This window comes from Melanotaenia boesemani, chromosome 24, assembly GCF_017639745.1.
Source record: "Melanotaenia boesemani isolate fMelBoe1 chromosome 24, fMelBoe1.pri, whole genome shotgun sequence".
Lineage (NCBI taxonomy): Eukaryota > Metazoa > Chordata > Actinopteri > Atheriniformes > Melanotaeniidae > Melanotaenia > Melanotaenia boesemani.
In genome coordinates this window covers 7,285,725-7,292,284 of record NC_055705.1, presented here as the reverse complement: position 1 = coordinate 7,292,284, position 6,560 = coordinate 7,285,725, and the positions used below count along the sequence as shown (strand labels likewise).

Sequence of the window (6,560 nt, the reverse complement as noted above, 5' to 3'; positions counted from 1 at the left end):
CTCGGATTTGGAGGTGCTGATTCTCATCCCAGCCGCTTCACACTCGGCTGCGAATGGCTCCAGTGCGAGCTGAAGATCACGTCCCGATGAAGCCAACAGAACCACGTCATCCGCAAAAAGCAGAGACCCAATCCTGAGGCCACCGAACTGGATCCCCTCGACACCTCGGCTGCGCCTAGAAATTCTGTCCATAAAAGTTATGAACAGAATCGGTGACAAAGGACAGCCTTGGCGGAGTCCAACCCGCACCGGAAACGATTCTGATTTACTGCCGGCAATGCGGACCAAGCTCTGACACTGGTCGTACAGGGACCGGACAGCTCTTACAAGCGAGTCCGGCACTCCATACTCCCGGAGTACCCCCCACAGGAGTCCCCGGGGAACACGGTCAAATGCCTTCTCCAGATCCACAAAACACATGTAGATTGGTTGGGCAAACTTCCATGCCCCCTCGAGGACCCCAAAGAGGGTGTAGAGCTGGTCCACTGTTCCACGACCGGGACGAAAACCACACTGCTCCTCCTCAATTCGAGGTTCGACTATCTGACGGACCCTCCTCTGCAGCACCCCTGAATAGACCTTACCGGGGAGGCTGAGGAGTGTAGTTGGAGCACACCCTCCGGTCCCCCTTTTTGAAGAGGGGGACCACCACCCCAGTCTGCCAGTCCAGGGGGACTGTCCCCCGATGTCCACGCGATGCCGCAGAGGCTTGTCAACCAAGACAGCCCTACGGCATCCAGAGCCTTAAGGAACTCTGGGCGGACCTCATCCACCCCCGGGGCCTTGCCACCAAGGAGATTTTTAACCACCTCAGCGACCTCAGCCCCAGAGATAGGCGAGCCAGCACCAGCTACCCCAGACTCTGCTTCCTCATCAGAAGACGTGTTGGTGGGATTGAGGAGGTCTTCGAAGTATTCCCTCCACCGCCTCACAACGTCTCGAGTCGAGGTCAGCAGCCCCCCATCCCCACTGTACACAGTGTTGACGGAGCACTGCTTTCCCCTCCTGAGCCGTCGGATGGGATGGGAGTTGAAACTCTTTCTGACAGGGGACTCTGCCAGACGTTCCCAGCAGACCCTCACAACACGCTTGGGCCTGCCAGGCCTGACGGCATCCTCCCCACCATCTGAGCCAACTCACCACCAGGTGGTGATCAGTGACAGCTCCGCCCCTCTCTTCACCCGAGTGTCCAGGACATGCGGCCGCAAGTCCGACGACACGACTACAAAGTCGATCATCGAACTGCGGCCTAGAGTGTCCTGGTGCCAAGTGCACATGTGGACACTCTTATGTCTGAACAAGGTGTTCGTTATGGACAATCCATGACGAGCACAGAAGTCCAACAACAAAACACCACTCGGATTCAGATCAGGGGGGCCGTTCCTCCCAATCACGCCCCTCCAGGTCTCGCTTGTCATTGCCCACGTGAGCATTGAAGTCCCCCAGCAGAACGAGGGAGTCCCCAGAAGGAGTGCTCTCCAACACCCCCCCCAAGGACTCCAAAAAGGGTGGGTACTCTGAACTGCTATTTGGTGCATAGGCACAAACAACAGTCAGGACCCGTCCCCCCACCCGAAGGCGGAGGGAGGCTACCCTTTCGTCCACCGGGGTAAACCCCAACGTACAGGCGCCAAGTTGGGGGGCAATGAGCAGGCCTACACCTGCTCGGCGCCTCTCACCGGGAGCAACTCCAAGCTGTACCTGCCTCTCACCTGTTAAATGCTGGGTTAGGCTCCAGCTTCCCCGTAATGGACAAAGTGCTACAGATTATGAATGAATATATATATTTATATAGTACATGTTGTAATACCTGCAACGTGCTTAGAAGTCAGCTCAATGGCAAGAACAAGACACCCTGCTGGGATAATAAGCTGCCAAAGGAGGAAGTTCAGACCACAGATGTTAAAACACGGAAGTTGTTCACCATGCATGGAGGCTTCCACCCACATCCAGTGTCCAGAGACTCTACGCTAAGCACAAAGAGGGAGGATGAGGACTAGTGAGCATCAGGGCCACTATCCAAGATGAAACAAGCTCCTTGAACACATCAGGAAGATGGACCCAAGGGATGAAGCACTGAGTGAATGTCTCAGACAACAGAACCTGGAGGAGAATGAAATGGAGGAACCATCATGGGAGGACGAGTCCCTGAAGTGTCTTATTATCAACATTTTATAATTAGAATGAATTAAAATGACATAGATTGGGATATACTGGGTTGCAGCTTAAGCAGACTGCAATTTGCTAAGAGTAGTTAATTTTAGACTCCATGTATAGACTGGCTGATGTAAGACACACTCAGGTTCTTACCACATGAGCTTCTCTGTCTTAGAGACTGGACTTCAACACAAACACCACATATGTAAACATATGTGTTTCCACAGGATTGGTCAACTCGGAACTTAAGGAATGTCTTTGTTTGAAAGGTATATAAGGTGCCTCACACATGTGGTTTTGGGATTCTCAAGATTGGCCAGAGACCTCACAGACTCTGCAGATCTGTTTAAGATGTCACTTCTTGTAATAAAATCATTCTTTTTTTATACATCAAGATGGCGTCCAGAGCTCTTCTTCTTACCTGAAACTATTTTTCCACATCACCTGCTTCCACAAAACAAACAACACCCCTGCATGGGATGTACCACCGACAGACAGCCGAAGTGGTGGAACAAGTCCAACCAACGGCTAGAGAGGGCTGGACTGAAGGACAGCACAGAGGCGCTAATCATGGCAGCACAGGAGCAAGACTTGAGTACCAGGACAATCGAGACCCAGATCTACCACACCAGGCAGGACCCCAGGTAAATATCAGGAAAAAGAAACATGAGAAACTGGAGAAATACCAAGAACCCAAGATAGAGCTGGAGAAAGCCTGGAAGGTGAAGGCACCAGTAGTAACAGTGGTCATGGGATCACTGGGGGCCGTGTCCTCCACACTGGAGAAGCGGCTCCACCAGAAACCTGGAGAACCATCAGACATCTCCATCCAGAAGAGCAGCTTAGAGCTAAGATACTGCGTAGGACCCTCAAGCTCCCAGGACTCTGGTAGAGGACCCGAGCTGGAGATGAAACACCACCCAGCCTACCCAGGAGAGATGGGAGGTTGGGTGGAGGAAAAGTTTATTTAAATATTATTATTTAATATGAATATATTCACTAGATTATTCCTCATCAGGGAAAAACAAGATTTCATTTAGTTTAATGTCACAATGTGGTTCTTTCTTACCAGTAATTTACATACTTTCATCATAATCACCACAATAATCATTTCACACTCACTGTTTAATGTTCAATGTCATTAAGAACAACGACTAACATGTTTTTCAATAAACACTGTTAAACAATAATTAAACTATTTACAATTATTCACTAATATTGTGTGTTTAATGTCGCTCTTCACAATGAGATATGTTGCTTTTACACAGAAAATGAATAATACAAGAACCATTTAAAAAAGACCAATATTTACAATAAACACTCAAACAATCAGAACTATTTACAATTATTGACGAGCAAGTTCCCTAAATTCTATTTAGGATCTTTCTCCTCCACATGCTGGTATCCAGCCACATTCTGCTCATCAACAGCCTGCCAATGATATTAAGCAGAAAACAGGAAAATTACTATTTAAAACCTTTAGTTTCAATAACATCCGTGAACATACAGTATGTAGAAAACAGCAGCAAATAACTGTTACTGAGCACAGTTTCATGTGAGGAATCTCCAGCCTCAGATATGCCAGAGGCCAGCGTGGAGGAGGTGCTGGGAGCAGGTTGAACCTCCATATCCAGCACTGTGGCTCGTCTGTGAGGTCAGAAAAGCCCTCATCTTCCTCATCAAGCACCACATCGTGCTCCTCAACCAACCGGGCGGTCTCCTCTGAGTCAGGGTTCATGTCCTGCAGTTCCTGATCAGTCTGCTGGAACAGATACAGCACTCCTACGAGTTCGCCTGAGACAGGACCAAATAAATAAACACCATGCAGACTGGAATGAGTAAAAACCAGTCGGCTGGAAGAATCATGAAATACATACACAGTAACAAAAGGCTAAATATTGTTTTCACTAAGCAACACAGTTTCACAGGTATACAGTACAACACAAGAGTTTTCAGAGAGATGCAGCCTCATGCTTTTCCTTTGTCCTGGTAACACTGATGTAATTCTGACCTGTGTAACATGAGGACGGACAGAACTCTGGCGCCACCTTTCTGCCAAACAGCTTCTTGTAGGTTTGGTTGACAGAATGCAGCAAATCACCAGAGTAGCAGCACAAAGGAGACTTCTCAGTTGCCATGGCAGCAACACCTGGTCCTGGTTCCACCTGTGTAGCCCTTCCAACAGGTAAACCTGAACATTCAGGCTGTTGGCACTGCTCCCTAGAAGTACATTGAAACGTAACATGAAATATCAAACTGAAACATTATAGGCGTACACAACACATGAACCACATCACATACACAACCACACGTCAACAATAACACACACGTTCTGGTTTCAGTTCTCTCAACACAAACCTGGTATGAAGCGGTTTAGCTGCAGATGAAAAGACTCCAAGGAAGTTGAGCCTCTGGTTCACCTAAACACCGGCAGACACACACCTCCCTTGGTCAGCTCCCAGTTTTAGTGTAGAGAGAAACACCTGGTGGATCTTGGATGCTCTTCACATGCTTCTTCTGGACCCGCCAGATGTGCTCCATCCTCTCCCGATCAAACAGAGGAACACCAAGCGAGTTTGGGGGTCTAGAGCCTGAACAAAGTTTTATCATCGGATGTTTAAATCAGTAGGAAAAGACTTTAATGCTGTACAGAGAATGAAGTGTAGAACTACAGATGCTCTGGCTGAAAAGGTCATCACTCACTGAGATGCAGTGCTGACCGGAGAACCAGTAATCTCCCACCTTCCATGACTTGTTTCTGTAAAACAGAGTCTAAGTAACTTGTATTAACAATCCACTTTTAAACAGTTGACGTGTGATTGCAGTTTACCTGAGACACTTTCCTGGCCATGGCGACATTCGGCTCTGCAGCTGCAACATGTGAACCACCAAGTCTTGGTTTGGTAAACTGAAAGGTAAGAACTGTGTAATGAGAGGCCGTTTACTGAACTAAACATATTTATCTGTAGCAAAGAGAACTAATATTAAAGCTGTACCGCAACATTTTATTATTTTTTTTGAGTTTCATTTAATTTCAGGATTCATTTAAATTTGTGAGACTTTTTCTTCAGATAAAATCTTTCATGATGACAGACTTTAATATTTAAGACAATTTAATAATATTTAACATAAAGCTGGTCAAAATCTCATAAATAACATCATATCATAATGATATTTATAAACAAAAATAACATTTTTTACATTTGTTATGCGATTAAAATGTGATTAATTGAGATTAATTAATTACATACATATGTATATAATATACAAAGTTTCCATCACTCTGACTTTAGGTTGTGTTATTGTGGTTGTTTTGAATAAAACAAAGTACTACATCAAAAACTGATCTCAGCTGCAGGAATTGAGGCCGTGTTGTTCAAATAAGAAAACTTTATCGTTACAATTAATTTTCTAATAAATGTTGCAAAGAGACTGAAACTAACTCAGCAGTTAGTGATAATCTACCCTGATCCATCATCCACTCAGGTCAATAATCCACTGCCACAATGGTCCAAAACAATCAATAACAGGCCCAATATTTATTAGTTATTTAATAAATAACTGCTGTTTAGAAAGCATCACACACTTCTACTCATAGGCCTATAAAAGCCACAGTAAACTTAATAAATGAATCATCAGTAATCCTAAAGTAATCTAAGTGTCAGTCAGTCCATTCACGTATGAAATGTTCATTTTAATTTAACCAACTTTAATAAATGAAACACTAAAACTGATTTATGAGTTAAACTCCTAGCTAGCTAACTAGCATTTAGCCGAGGCTAGCTGAGCTAGCTAGCAGTACTAATTACAATCTCTCTCTCTCTCTCTCTCTCTCCACATCACGCGCCAGTGTCCCACCTCTGACTGTCTCTCTTCCTCCGTTTTTCTGAACCGCTACGGTAACTTCTTCCTGAGGCCATGACGCCGTTTTCCTTTTATCTCCTCACTAACAGGAAAGATGGCGACCTGTCAATCATCCCGATCCTTCACGTGAATTCGTCCTCTGGAAGCTACGTAGAACTGTGTCACCATACTGTACTACAAACAGCTGCTACGTTACTGCGCACGCGCGCGGCACGTATCCAGGACACCACGCTGCCTTTCTGACGTAGCGTTCGGTGAGACATAATAAAGACAAGTTTAGAACGTCTCCTTCTACAAGCAGCTCTGAAAACCTGTTAGAGAGACGCTGGACCTGCTGGATGAAGGAAGCTTTCCTGATTTATGGAGGAGTTTTATTTTTCTCAGATTGTAGAAGGAAACGTTTCTGGTAAGTGGAATATTAAGGAAACTAAAGAGAGGAAGGAGAGCAGCAGAAGACCTGCCTGCAGCTGTTACAAGATAGGAGGGATTCAACCTCTGAACACATAAAGTTAAAGAAATATATTTCTAATTGTTCATTT

The 6,560-nt window shown here is 45.6% G+C and overlaps 1 long non-coding RNA gene across 3 annotated transcripts; it reads right to left on the bottom strand.

The window, feature by feature from the left end:
* Positions 1-3,418: 3,418 nt before the first annotated feature.
* LOC121635627 lies at positions 3,419-6,155 on the bottom strand. Of its 3 annotated transcripts, none has more exons than XR_006009486.1 (6): positions 6,016-6,155; positions 4,988-5,079; positions 4,861-4,915; positions 4,516-4,748; positions 4,169-4,377; positions 3,419-3,951 (listed from the first exon to the last, which is right to left on the bottom strand). It is a non-coding gene; the product is annotated as an uncharacterized LOC121635627 (long non-coding RNA). The 3 variants fall into 3 exon arrangements; XR_006009487.1 differs by lacking the exon at positions 6,016-6,155 and having other exon boundaries at positions 3,419-3,588; positions 3,705-3,951; positions 4,988-5,105; XR_006009485.1 differs by lacking the exon at positions 6,016-6,155 and having other exon boundaries at positions 4,988-5,105.
* Between the last annotated feature and the right edge of the window lie 405 nt (positions 6,156-6,560).